At 33.6% G+C, this 14,733-nt stretch overlaps 1 protein-coding gene across 6 annotated transcripts in view; it reads right to left on the bottom strand.

The window, feature by feature from the left end:
* Positions 1-14,733, bottom strand: part of LOC109533087 (hemicentin-1) — a 168,044-nt gene that overhangs the window by 65,837 nt on the left and 87,474 nt on the right. The window lies entirely within an intron of this gene.

Consider the following 14,733-nt stretch of genomic DNA (forward strand, 5'->3'; position numbering starts at 1 on the left):
TCTCGTATTCAGTTAATTAACTCCTGCTCCATTTGTATCTCCTTGTGCTGTGTGTATCGTACAAACGTGGTAGGAATGTAGCCCTTCCTCGGTATGTATTTGGTGCTTGGAAAAGTGTCAGTTATTGCGCTCTGAGTACCCCTGCAAGGCCCTGACTCGATTATGTCCAATACTTGTTCCTCTGTGTCTGGAACCCGAAAATCGATTGTCGTCCACTATCTTCCTGGAGCCACTCTCCTCGCCCTTTGTGGGCGTGAGTTCTTTCAGGTTCTGCTATGTTACTGTAGCATTTCCGCTGAACTAATAGCATATCAGCAAATTCGTGAAAGGAAATTCAAAGTAGGTCACAGTTTGACAAATTATTGATTGATATTCTAGAATTTTTGTAAAAAAACTTTTTGTCATATTTTTGTCGTACTCCCCAAGTGAGCGTCTATCGCCCATTAAGAGGAATGACACCAATTTTGAATCACCCTGTATGCATTAACGATACGCTTGTGTTCACCAGACGGCAAAATGCCATGCATTAAAGCAAATGCAAAAGAGCCATTAATTGACTACTAATATTTTGGAAAAAGTCCAATAAATGTTATTTACGTATTTCCACATGCACCGGAATCGAAATATCGCCCATTCTGAAAACCATCGACAATTTACTCTAAACGGGAATAAAAGCTACATCTGGCGATATGAAAATCAGTCTTAAAATATCAATGATGTTACTTTATGTTAACGACAGACGATAAACCTCACATCTAAAACGTAAACTCCAGATCCTGTTCCGTCAAGCTGGCTATTACCGGAATCGTAAATTCGCCTTATTAAATCTTAAAAATTCCCAATTTTATACCGAATAATTTGGCATTCATCTTTGGAAAAAGTTTTCATAAATTTTCAAGCACGGTTGTAATAAGTGAACGTTATTGCACTGCAGTGCAGTAACTAAAGCCATCACACAGACACTAAAATGCAAAATTATTAAAGTCGCCACGTTTTACGGGGCAACACGCAGTGTCCGCGAGTAATAAAAGCGATCATAACCCCCCCATTGATGTCCGTCGTTATAATAAAGGTAATACCATATACCATCAACCAATTCCCAATACATTTACGTAGGCATACACATGTATATTATGTACGTAAACAAGGGCGCGTGTAATGGAATCGACAATATCAGTTATTAGGTGGACACTGTTTGCTGACATCTATTTTACTGTTTCGCTCTTGGCTGTGTTCACAACTTCCACTACACTTCGTTTTACGTGTTTACAAAGCCATTCTGTAGCTCATCCTACTGTCATCATATTAGGAATAGAGCAGCTCTAATATTATGCATCAGCGTTATGATAATAAACTTTCCAGTTCTATCTTTTAAGCATATGAATTGGGAATAGGAGTCTCTTTGGAAAAATGGAAGATATTGAAGATCTTCTTACTATCTCCCAATTTTTAGCTGGTCATATTGATATTTGAAAAAGTTGAAGTTACTTAAATGAAAAGTTAAATGAAGTATGTTTCGTTGAACAATGTTTGCAGCTACATAAGTGCTATAGTTATCTTCTTCTTCAGCAGCTTAATTCGTCCATCGTCGTGTCAACGCCTCTCGCAGCTCCTGACAGTCCTTTCTGTTGCAGGTTCATCTCATCCAGTCTAGTTTATCTATTTATGTCATCTGACCATTTGTTTTGAGGTCTTCCTCTACTTCTTTTGTTTATCCATGGTCGTTTATCCATGGACGCGCAGAGTGATATAATGGACACTCTGCGCGTCCAGCTGTTGTCTCTCATTCTTCCACTATGTTCCACTTTAATGTAGATTGCCATTGACTTTTGTTCTTTTTATTTTTTTCTGTATTGGTGATGAAATCTGGGAAGATTGATTAGGATTTGTCTTTCCATGGCTCGATGTGTCGTTCGGAACGTATGGATAATGTTTTTGTTGAGTACCAAAGTCTCTGTTCCGTAGGTGAGCATCGGCGGGTCATGCTGGTTGAAAACTTGCGTTTTTATCGTATTTGGCATGTCGCACTTTAAAATGACCTGTATTTTGCTAACTACTTGCTGCTGTTTTGTGATGACTCGATTTTCTGATCTATCGGTTGGTTGTTAAGGATTATCTGCTGATCTCGATGTGAGTCATTTTTTAACTATTTAGTTTTTATTAATGTTGATTTTCAAACCTAGCTGTTCTGATGTTGAGTTTAGTTCTTCAATAATACCCTGTAGGTAGGTCCCTTTGGTTTTTGGCTATCATCGTGATGTCAGCAAATTTGACTTGATTTAGTATTTCACTGTCTATTAAAATTCTTGCATTCTGCCAATTGGCAGAATTTTAATGTTCGCAACCCTGAATTCAGGGTTCTTTCTTATGGTCTATTAGTCATTTGCTTTTTCTGTTAGTGTCTTTATCGTTTGCAAGCGATCTATAGTACTGTATAATCGTCTTAAACCCGCTAGTTTTCTAGAATCCAATACATTGGTAAGTCCTTCATCGTAGGATGATTTCGTAAAGTTTCTCGTCAGTAGACAAGAGCTAACAAAGAGTCGAAGTTCGGTTTTCAAACGCTGTTCTACATCGTGTTATGGTTTTGCTTGCTAATCGCATTTCAGATTGACTTAGATCCTAACTTTCTTATCCGCCCTTGCAGTTGTAGGAAGGGAAAAAATAACAAAAAAATGCAGGCAGAAAAAATACATAGCCTATAGTTATTTCTTTGTGCTGCACTGATTGTGTGGCACTTATTCCCTCTCGTTCATAATTGTTAACTTGGAGATAACCCGAGAGGAAACTATTCGATGATGTGCAGTCTACAGGCTGATATTAACACCAAATAATTTTTCAATAACTTGAAACAATCTGCATTTTCAGGATATCAGAAACGTAAATTAATGTGTGTCTTGAAACATACCTGGAAATTACTTTTAATTAATCGATTAATTGTCTACTAATCAAATAAGTTTTTTTCACTAAACTGCTCGTTGGGCATATTGGTGAGAAAATGTTTGCAGATCTTCATTAGATACATAGATTCATTAGACATACCTACAATAGTTCAAAGCTCAGAACCAAATTTTTCTTTTCTTAATTGTTATGTTGGATCGTCTCCAATATACCACATTGTTCAGTGTTAAAAACTTATTTTAAATGTTTATATATTTTTTAGCTAAATAAGCGCGAAAATGAAACATCAACACAAAAATGACATACGGGCAAATCCGAAATCTACAAAAGCGTTGTTGACGATCTGGCCCTTAGAGAACAAATCTCGACTTACCAGTACTATATAAAGTAAGTTATTTCGAATATTTTCAAAGAGTAGTTAGGAATACATTTATCAAAAATGTGTYCTGKAAAAAATATCAGAACATRATAAATCCATTGTTCCCGTAAAAAGTTCGCTATTCTGATTTTASTATTTTAATCGATCAACAAGGACGCTAATTAGCTACTTGTTATAGTGAAAACGTTATTAACATCGCCCACTGTRTTTSAAACAGTTTGTGAACACCATCAYCATTAAATTGAGCCAAAATTGATGTTTAWTTTTTTAATTTGTATTAATTTCACGGTTCAAAGATTKACTATTTCAAGCAACACGAGTGTTSACTGTAAAACCACTAATTAAATCCGACAATTGTAAGTTCCAAATGTGTAAAAATCTGCGCAACATTCACACAACTGGCAGGCATTCATTATTTAARSATACAGCAATTTTTCTTTCAGTTCTATGGCCCATAAAAATGGGTAATRTCATAAATATTAAATGTTATTCTKTCGCTTTCTAACGTTATTTTTTATGCTGAAAAATCTACTCCACTTGCTTAAGTAATTTTAAGCCACATTTACCCATTTCTCTAATAACCGACGTCTTATGGCACTAAAAATCTGATTTAACGGCGTATAAAATTAACTTTTTTTGTCGCTGGGGTCTCTTTAAGCGCCAAAGTTTGGCTTTAAGCTCTAATTATTTTCGGCGCTCCCTCTCGTATATTATTGCCTGGGTGTGTTCCCGTGATTAAAAGAAAAGTTTTTATTTTCGTTCTACAACTGTGTGTGTCGAAACTCAGGTAAAACTTTTAATAGTTTTAGTTGTTTGCTTCCCGATTGTCGTCCTGACGTTTCGCCTGCATCTGTGCCAAACATTCCCAAACGATATCTCTGAACGCATTTGTTTGTACGCTATGACTATGTTCTTGGTGACATCGATTTATTAATAATTTGTCTTATCAGTAGATTTATAATTTGGAGCTTGAAAGAGATGCTGTTGCTAATATTTATTACCGAATTCTTTGAAATTTTGAGTAAACTGTAAATGAAATTGACAAACTTTTAAACCGTTAATAAAATGCAAATTAGTACTTAGGTTTAATCTGTTTCTGCCGGCTAAATGTAGGTTTCAAAGTAAATTTTGTTTTCGTAGCTTATTGGTAAATAAACTCCATTCTGTCATGGAAATCTGCATGAGTACTGAGCTGGATTATCGCACATTTGCTAATTACATTTATTCGAATGTCCCATTCCATAACTACCAATCGTCACAAATTAACTAATTAAATGCTTTAAAATGGGAAAGCATACCGAGACGGTACTCTAATTAAACTTTTCGATTAATCCCAGTCGATCCAATTCCATTAGCCCGTTTAGTTGTACAAAAATAAAATTTTGCGATGAAAGTTTACATTCAGCTCGCAACATTGCTGTCCCTTTTCCCAAGGCATCTTCGTGCTGTTTCTCCAAATCCAGTCCATTTCTTATTGTCTGGATACACAATACACAAAAGTGCAACGAGACAATTTTTCTGTTGTTTTTGTGTCATCGAGGAAAGCTTTTCGGACTTTGCCGGTTTGCAGCAATTCTATGGACAGCTGTCCAACTCGAGCCAACACAAAAGACAAACTTTTGTCATTTCTCTCTATATAAAATGAGCTCTCTTAATAGCTTAATGGAGTTATTGCATCTCTGCTGTCTAAATTGCCTAACTGTGTTTTCCGTCATTTCATAAAGTCTCGTTTGACTGTTATTTCATTGCAATCGGCTAGACTTGAGCGCTTTTGTTTTGTTTTCTATTATTTAATATTTTAGTCCAAACGCTGACCGATAGCCTTCATCTTCTCCATCACATTTTAATTCAAGATGTAATTCTAAACGGAAAATCTAAGAATTAATAATTTGCAGAAATTTTAATCTAGCCGAAAGTGTATCGTTTCATAATATTTTATTTTATATTTAACTGCTCGCCAATGTTTGAAAGCTAAAGGTGAAACATAGTTTCTAATTGCATAATTTTATTGCAAGAAACATACAAAAGTGATGAAAAACATACTTCGGCTTCTACTATTCCAAGTTTTATTTCAAATGTGTTTTCCATAGACAACTTTTTAAGTTATTCCCAAATATATTCTACTAGATTTATAAATAGGTGCTTAATGCAGTTCGCTTTAAACCTATAGGTAAATAAAAAGTGGTACCTACTAATTCTAGAATAAACGTCTCAATCAAAAATTAATATATTTAGGCTCAAGAAAAACCGGCGCTTAAAGATCGAAATTACTCAAAAGACATGAGTATACATGACATCGTATACTTTTTTGTCTGAGCTGCTCAATATTCTCCGCAACCGCACTTAAACTTTGACCAAAAAAACATGACATTATTACATACTCTGTGCAATATGATTAAGCTTTTTAAGAAGCTATGTGTTAAATTTGTTATAATTTAATTTTTTACATAAGTGAATTCATTGCCATATTAATACTGCTGAGAATCAAAATTAATCTAGGGTTTTTTAAAACGATTTGACAAATTTGTAAATTTATTAGAGGTTTTGCATGGAACACCAACTTCACAACGGAAAACTCATTTGCCAAGTAACGATGCCAACGTCAATGTAATAACAATAACGACAGTAAAAAGAGCAACAATAGTAGATAATAATAACAGCAAAATTATAATAATAAGCGAATAGTCTAAAATTGATAAAATATATGGTAATCATCGAATTAAACTGAAATGAAATGATTGGATTATGCCAGGTGAAATGTTGTTAAAATAAAGCACAATTATTCCTAATGAACGAAGGTAGATTATTTACACTTTCAGTTAAGATCAAGATTGACCTGGATTTTCGCCCGTAAGCAGGAAAAATAGACCCATAATATTCTCCTCTAGTTTAATTAAAGTAACTAATCTCACACCAGAAATGGTCCAGTGCAGTTTTCGAGAAATTTTCTAACTGCTTTTCTCTGGCAAGGCGGTGATTAAGTTAAGTGGCGTTTAAACCGGGTTTATGGCGATTTTATTCATAGATTTATTAAAGCAAAGAGGTAAAAGATTATCGCCACTGCTCCATTCAACTTAAATTTTACTGACATCGTATAACTTTATCTGCATTGACGACTTTTATGTTTCTCGGTAATTGAACCATATTCTAACATATATCAAGATAAATGTAAATTGGTTTTCTTTTTCGGCTTTGCATCTTGCAAAATAAATACGAAAGTTCATGTTTGCTTTACGCCCAATATCAAGTTTTGTTTATTTTATTACCATCTTATTATTTCCATAGGAATCAAAGAATGTCGCCAAAGTTTCATATTTGCCAGAAAATCTGAGCTCCAACAACGCTTTTAGCAAATCCACTCTAATACCATCACGTTTTTTTCGGCTGCTCCAACGATGCCCTCGCTAAGCCAGAATTGACTTTCGTTTAAGGAAGCAATCATAACAATCCTTTCGAGAACTTTAATTTAATCGTTTCATCCTCGATCGCCACAAAGCAAATTATCCCTTCTGGAATAGTTTTTGTTTTCTTGGGACTTCTGTTTCATTTCATTGCACTTTATTCACCAAACCCTTACTTTTATTTATGGTATTCCTTTTAGATTTTATCAGCAAAAAGATCGCTTCCGTACCGCCCAAAGATTACCTCTAATGGTTTCAAACACAAAATCACTAATGACATTTTTTTTTGACCTGAGCCTTATCTCCGCTCTATATTTATACGGTTTTTTTCTTATCGTTAGCGGTTAGGTTAGATAGTGGTGATTTGAAGAATCATTGCCTAATTCAGATTCTTGCTTTTCGCGTATTGCATTTTCATTACTTTTTTTGCAGCCGACTTGCATCGTTAAGGTGTTGTTGGGGGATAATTATAAGTAATGGATCCTACTGTCGGCACAAAGTTTCGTATGTCATGCATTAAAAGTTGCAGGAAGCTTGCGGATAACAATTAGAGCGACCGAATTTTGAGAAATAGTTAAATCACTTGAGCTACCTCACGCTTAGGAATATAAGCCAGCAAAATTTTGCTTTCCTATGTCAGCAGCCATCTGGCTTTATTACTCACCTAATAAATTACATATTCATAATTCTCAGACAATGTGATGCGAGAATATGCGACATTTTACGCAATTAGGGAAACTGTTATTGCTCTAAATGCTAAAACTAATCTTACACTAATTAGTCTTAATACGACATAATAACAGAGCGAGAGAATTTGGGAATACAGTTGATTTGAGCTTTGCAACAATAGATTATGAAATAGACCTAATAATAGTTTCTTCGGGTTGGTAAAATAATATTCCCGAAACGCAAAATCCTCCAGTTCCACAATTTACTTAACAATGTTAATGTAATAAAATTAATATTTCGGCTTGCCTTTCGTTATTTGACTTGGAAAATTATTCTAATAGAATAGTTAGAGTGTATTGGGTGGTTTTAGCATTGTCGTTTTTCAATTTAATTGAGTAATTGATAATTGCTTCTTGAATTAATAAATTAGCTGTTTTTTATCAATTTCGCGTTGCTGTATATTCTATTTTAAGTGTATAAGACTGAATCTAGGGACTCAATTAGAAATAAAATTAAAAACAAAACCAACTAAACTATTTTTAACGGACGAAAGCGTTCATGGCTTGGAATAAACGTATACAAATCGATTTTGAAACCAGTGACTGTTTTGGGCGCTTTGAAAATKTATTTTMTTCTGATGCTTTGCAAACATGAGTTTGTGTGTTTCGCTCGAAAGCTTACAATGGACTTACGGTGTGAGGATGCAAACCACTCGTGTTTCCGAAACTTCAGACAGCCGTTCTTCACGAAGACCTCAAGTTCAAGAACCTCACCAGCTTCTAACAATTTTTGTTTGCAAGCCTAACTTTTTTGATAAATCTTATTTTGTTTTAACAATATTTTACCGGCAGATGTGTGTGMTGCAAGGGGTGCYGTCTGRGGCAATTCAAAAACTAAAAATGGARGCAACTTTTACACGCAAGAAAATCTTCATGACCAAACGTTTCTCGGACCTAACAAAACAAAATCATTATTACTAGTTTGTATATGATTAGGTTTAATCAGCAATGTTATAAAGCTGCTTCTGTTATCTTAGGCGTTTGCCTTGTGAAATTACATTAATTGAACATTTATTTCGGCAACAGTTTTGAGCCTGAGCTGAAAATTGGCTGCAGATTCTGTGGTTGGCTTTTTCTTTGCGTCCTAAGCTAATACCGTTGCGAAAACCGGGTCGCGTCCAGCCCTCGAGACCGGGAAATCTCCGAGTTTTAATCTTCCAGCACCGGATAGCTATCGCTGAGCCGTCTACTTGGATCGATATAAATGAATTAGCCGTAAAACAACAGCGATTTGTGGTTTAATCTTGCACCTATTTAGTGAATTTATGGGAACACCGCCGCCTACTGTACCTCAAACGGCTCTAAGTGGATCTTGAGGCTATATTTTATCGTGTCGTTATCTGTATCGGTTTGGTATTGGGTTGTTTTCTATATGGCAATGTGATGAAAATCATACATTTAACTGGTGAATTAGGAAACACAAACTGAAATTGCAAAAATCTATTTTGCATTCATTAATAATTTCCAATGGGATTTAGAATTTTACTATGTTATATAACGAAGAAAGCTGTAGTTAATTCGATTATGTTGAGGTATTTGATAATAAAAGTGAGATTGAACTTGAAATAATTCTATAGAGCACTAAAATTATGCCATATAAAAACAATGTGCCCCAAAAATTGCAAGCAATTTCGAATCGACGTGCATAATAATTTTTTTAATAGACTCCCAACTCGGATTCAATCATATGAACATGCGAAAAATGCCGACATGAAATAAATATTTTTTGAAATACCCAAATCACAGCGCAATTTTTATCGCTGTTTATTCGCGGAATAGTTTATCGGCATGACATTGGTTATCCTGTCAACATAAATTTGCAAAATCGGTTTGCTACATAACGACCATGTCGATAAATTGTCAATAAACCTGGTTAAACTCGCAATGCACTCGCTTAACTTAGTTCAGGGCTATATTTTCTAATTATGATTTATCAGAAATAATCATAAACTATCAAATAATATACCTTTTTGTTTCCATAATTGAAATAGAGTCCAGTTCACTCCGAATAAATTCAATGGCGTAGATTAGCAGCTTGCAAAAGGGAAAACTTTTCTGTAACGAAAACGTTGAAGGAAGCGTTTTTTTATAACAAAACGTATTCACATTGTCTAGGCTTCGAAAAATTTTGGCACGCTACAAGAAGCATTTAATTTGACACATTTAGATCTGGAAATGTTAAATGTTTTAAGCACGTCAGTAACGATGCTGTAAAGAAAGTGTATACAACTAACAAGCCTTAAAAAATTACTTGTTTTTGAATTTTCGTCCCACTGCCTAGTAAATCAAGCAGAATTATGTAGTATCTTCTGAAGAAGACATCATTTATTGCGTTTAATAATAGTAGAATTTTGTCAGTTGTAAATTAGAAGAATTAATAAATTGTCTGAAATCCAGAACATCGATGGCACAAGCTACACCTCACATGCAGTTTGGAGAACTATAAGCCCATCGACATTTTTTTCAGGAAATTTTTCACGATTAAGACACCAACCGGAGGCAAAAATAATAAACTTGAAAATACTTAAGTTGGAATGCATATCAATATCCCTCACGTATTCATATTACATTTAATGTTGTTTACTAAATGGTTTTTCAAATCTGATATTTGACGAATAGCTCAGGTTAGTAAGTATGTATAAAAAGCTACAACATAAAATAAATTCTAAGTATTATTCAGAAAAATACGTTCAATTCCCGTTCAGTTTATAACAAGCAAACTTGAACAGTTTAAAATCAACATCTTATCAAAGCAAGAAGTTGAGACTTTGGAAAAAATGGCTTTAACAACGCTTTTAGGCGAAACTTTTAACATATTCAATTTTGGTCTATTTACCAAATATACATACATACATAAATAGTCTTTATTTACATAAGCGACAACTTTCAAATGGGTCCCTATTTTATGAAGGTGAATGGATATTTATTGAAATTTATAACCCAAGCATTGTTAGAGCGTCGCGACCTAAAAGTTTGCAACTAAATCCCTAGTTAAATATTTGAGCTTGTGCCTTTACATAATAACTTTCGGAATTAGTTTATGCGCAAGATTTTTTCTGTGTGTATAGGAATTCCTTTTTTCCTGCTGCTAAAATAGTCAGTTGTAAACATTGAATTAATTATTCCTGTAATTTACTCTATCAAAAACTCCGCTACAAAAAGCCGACAAAATCAACACAAATTATAAAATGAATCGAGTAAATAAAAACTAAAAAATCGAAGCCTCGAATATTGTCTAAAGCAATTGCTATTTTCTTAACCAAGCGACAGAATGACACAGTGGTAATAGTTGTATTTTACATATTTATTCGTTTTATACGCAACACGTAAATTTATTTTTGTGATGAACTTTTTACGTTAATAGTAGTCTGTTCATTTGGCTCCCCATGTGTTCATTTTCTGCACATACGTATATGTAGATAGAAAATGGACGATACAAACATTGTTTTGACATTGGAGTTAAGGCTTAAATTAGTTGGAATATTCTTTACTCAGGGAACATTTAAATTAGTTGTGGTTTCATAGGATAAATAAACATTATTTCATATTTACTTCCAAAAAAAATCAACACGGCTCAATATAAAGTTATCCAGTAGCGCCAGCTGAAGCAGATAAATTAAAAAGAAGATCCTTCGTATCATAAAATCTATGAACTGAATACCCAATTTAATTATGAATTCAGTACCCATCATGTCAGTCATTCAGTTTAATTTTCTGTAACTAACTTGGCTCAAAAATTCTGCTATCTGAAGATAACAAAAACCTCCGGATATTTAAAAATATTTTCAAAACTTTGATGTTTAGTTGAAAAATTATTTTAAATTTTCAACATTGTATTGAGTAAAAAAACAGTCGAAAAACGAAAAAGTCGAAGATCGCTATTTCATTTTATTTTATTAATAAATCCACATTTATTTAACTAATGCAGGTGTAAAATTGCATTTTATTTTCACGTATTTTTTCAGTATTTATTTTATATGTTGAGTGAGAAATTGAATGGCGTCATTTTTGCCAAAAACTATATAACAAATAAGATTTGAATAATGAAGTTTTGCAATAACAGAAACAAACTTTTGTGTTTGTTTTAAATTGTTAAGTTGTGTAAAATGTCAAGTTATAAATTGTTAAATTGTCAATTTTCTCTATTTTGTCTGTGTTTTTTTTTGTGCCGTTCGCTTTGTTTAAAAAATATATTTGAAATTTTCCGTGGCCATAAAGCATCTATTTTTTTGATTTAATTTGAACGCCAAAAAAATTGCCAGTGCGATTTTGCCTGCTCACATTCTTATTAAATTTATAGAGGACAAAAATTAAGTCACCGGACTTGAGTATATTCAACTCTCGTACGATGGATCGTTTCATGCATAGCCGCAAAATCATTTCATCTTCAAAAGGGAAAAAGCCAATATCAACCGACTATTGGTCAAAAAAGCTTCTGTAAATGTAGCAAGAAAATCTGCGTTTCAAGCCGTTTAAACTTTTTTGAATCCTTTGTATTCAAGTCCTCGTCAGCTCAAATATAACCAAAAATTCCGATAAATTCCGATTTTTGGAATAAGTTATTATTTGAAAGCTCAAAACTGTCTTGGTATAAAGCAAAAATGCGTTCAATTTGAAATTGTTGATAGTAGATTGAACGTCATTACCATATGAATAACATTACTGAATTTCGGAATTAAAAGTTTAGCATCGGTCGGTGCTAGTGTTCAGTTTAGACTTTATTTGTTTCGGCCGGAACATATCAACAACTACTGAGGACAACTTCAGAAAAAGCGCAAATATTGAAAACACCAACGCTTGGTTGGGTTAAATATACTCTTGCTATTAGTATACATATATACACCGACTTTGACTGAGTTGAACTCGATGGCGAAGTCATAACAGAGCAAACGAATGGACATTTTATTGTATATTAGTTAATGTGTTTAAAATTTCCAAAGCGGTGACAAGAGGGAGAAATCTGGAGAGTTAAACAAAATGAAGATAACTGTCTTAAATTTTAAAAATTATTAGAAGTTCTGAACATCAATTTAAAACGAATAAAAATATTAAATTTCGGTTAAATCGAATAGTCATTCTATTTAAAATTTACCTAATTGACTTATCCAGAAATATGCATAGAAAGTCTCATGTAATATTTGAACACATTTTTAACGCTTCATAACTGGACTTGGTACGTTAATCTAGTAAGAAGTGACTATTCTTGAAGAATAAGTCCACTTTTTGCAGAACATAAATGTACTGCAATTTCAAGCAATAGTTGCGAACGCCTAAGTCTTTGGTAGTGCTCTCTCAACTGAAAAAATTGTTTGTGACAAAAGATAAATGAAAAATGGTTTAATCTTGTTAAGATGCGATTAAGTAATTCTCATGCATCCATTGAAATACTTATGTTCAATATGTAACACCGCTTGCATTAACCATATCCCTTGGTAGTCATTCATTGAAGGTTCGAGCCTCGACTGGTAATACATCGAAATTAGTCCCAAACCGCATTGGAAATAAATCAGAAATACATGAAACATTTTCATCAACTATGGAGATCGGGTTAGAACACAACTGACCAACATTGATGGTCGATTAACTCACTAAAAATTGCTAGTGGAGTTGAATAATGTACAGGAGTTGCAGGGAACAGGTTTTGTTCAATATTTATGAGGTAATTACAACTAATAATTTTAATAATAATGTCCTGAGATAATTTGGCACGGAATTAATGACAAGACAAATTGCAACTGGCAGCTGCCCATAATCTCTTAAAATAGCTTAACAACATTTTGATAGTTTTTTACACATTTTGAGTATCTTACTCTGTTTTTATCATACTTTCTTGCACCTTTTTTGCATCCTTTTCATTTATGCATTTAGTTCTTGTATTTCACAAGGCTGGACATTTATTCACAGCACCTTCAAGCTCAATTGCTTTATTTATACATCCGACGCGTTATAAATCATTAATACTTTTCTAACTAACTTATATAGTTGCATATACAGCTTTACTTAGCATTAATTGCGAAAGTTTAAACTATTCGCACCCAGCAAGTTTCTTTAGCAACTATAACTTGAACAAACTGTTTTGGAGGGTTTAAATCGAAAAGAGCAACTCCAGTACAATAATTCTACAATATTCATTATGCAAACCTCTCAGCCTTAAGCGCACCTTGCGAGGTCTTAAGTGAAGTAAATAACCCACATTAGATACTTGTTAACGGTCGAAGCAGTAAATCTTCTCGTGGAATCGTGAAAACTAACTATCTTTGGGAAGTGATTAGAAGTAAATTTGTAGTCTGGTCTTTATAGCGGAACTCAAATAAAATATAAGCAAGCAACCTAGAGCAATAATTAAGAATAGGGATTTTTTATATAGTCGTTAAAATTTCTTTAGGAATGCCCGAGTTAAATAGAAATTTTCGTCAGGTACAAAAGCGGTATCCATTCGCGAGTCACGTTCAGACCAGCTAAATAGTTTCGCACTGAAATTTTTCTTCGGACACATCGCACCATCAGCTAAGTTTACAACTTCAAAAACTTACTAAACCAATTAGGAAATTAACAGCCAGCCAAGTTGCACCTAAAAATGGCAAGTCAGCCAGTGGAGACCTACATTTTAGCTGTATGAATTATTAAACAGTTATTTTACGAAAAGCAGGTGAAAACTGAGATGAGAAAGATGTGTTTACCGTAGAAATATGACATAGATAATGTATTTTTCATTTTAAATTGTATTTTAGTTATACGAAGAGCTGTCTGGCTTGTCTGGAGAACTCGCTGGTTGAATTTAAAGCAGGTTTTACTCTCACGAATTCACATAGGTGAGGAGAAAATATTATTAGTGACCTGACAGCTTTTGCTTCCAAAAATTGACTAACTAATGGTATTATTCGTCAAATTAATACTGGAGAATTAGTCAGCCAAGGTTAAAGTTCATATAATCTGAATATAAAAGCCGATGCTTGTGAATGCCGATGTCGATGAATCGAAGTTTTTGCCATAAAGCAAACTATTATGAAATTAAAAAGCTTTTTTCCTCGGGAGCACAAACATTTTTCTGTACACATCAAGTATACAAAGTCTACAAATGAAAGTTTTGTATGAATTTTGTATTTTGCAATAGTAAAAACCTTGCAAGCAGCGGACATTCAATACAAGATAGTATATTTATCAGCTCATCTCACATGTTAAATCGCACATTTCTATCATCTTTCTACATGTCTAATGCTCGTTTCCAATAAATTTAAATTGTCATTAAACAGGCGGTTATTAAGTTCTATTAACTGTTTAAAACATTATAATGTGGAGACCCTAACTTGATTATTTCTATTTA

Source organism: Dendroctonus ponderosae, unplaced genomic scaffold, assembly GCF_020466585.1.
Source record: "Dendroctonus ponderosae isolate FM_Combo_2020 unplaced genomic scaffold, Dpon_F_20191213v2 Dpon_F_20191213_4, whole genome shotgun sequence".
Taxonomy (NCBI): Eukaryota; Metazoa; Arthropoda; class Insecta; order Coleoptera; family Curculionidae; genus Dendroctonus; species Dendroctonus ponderosae.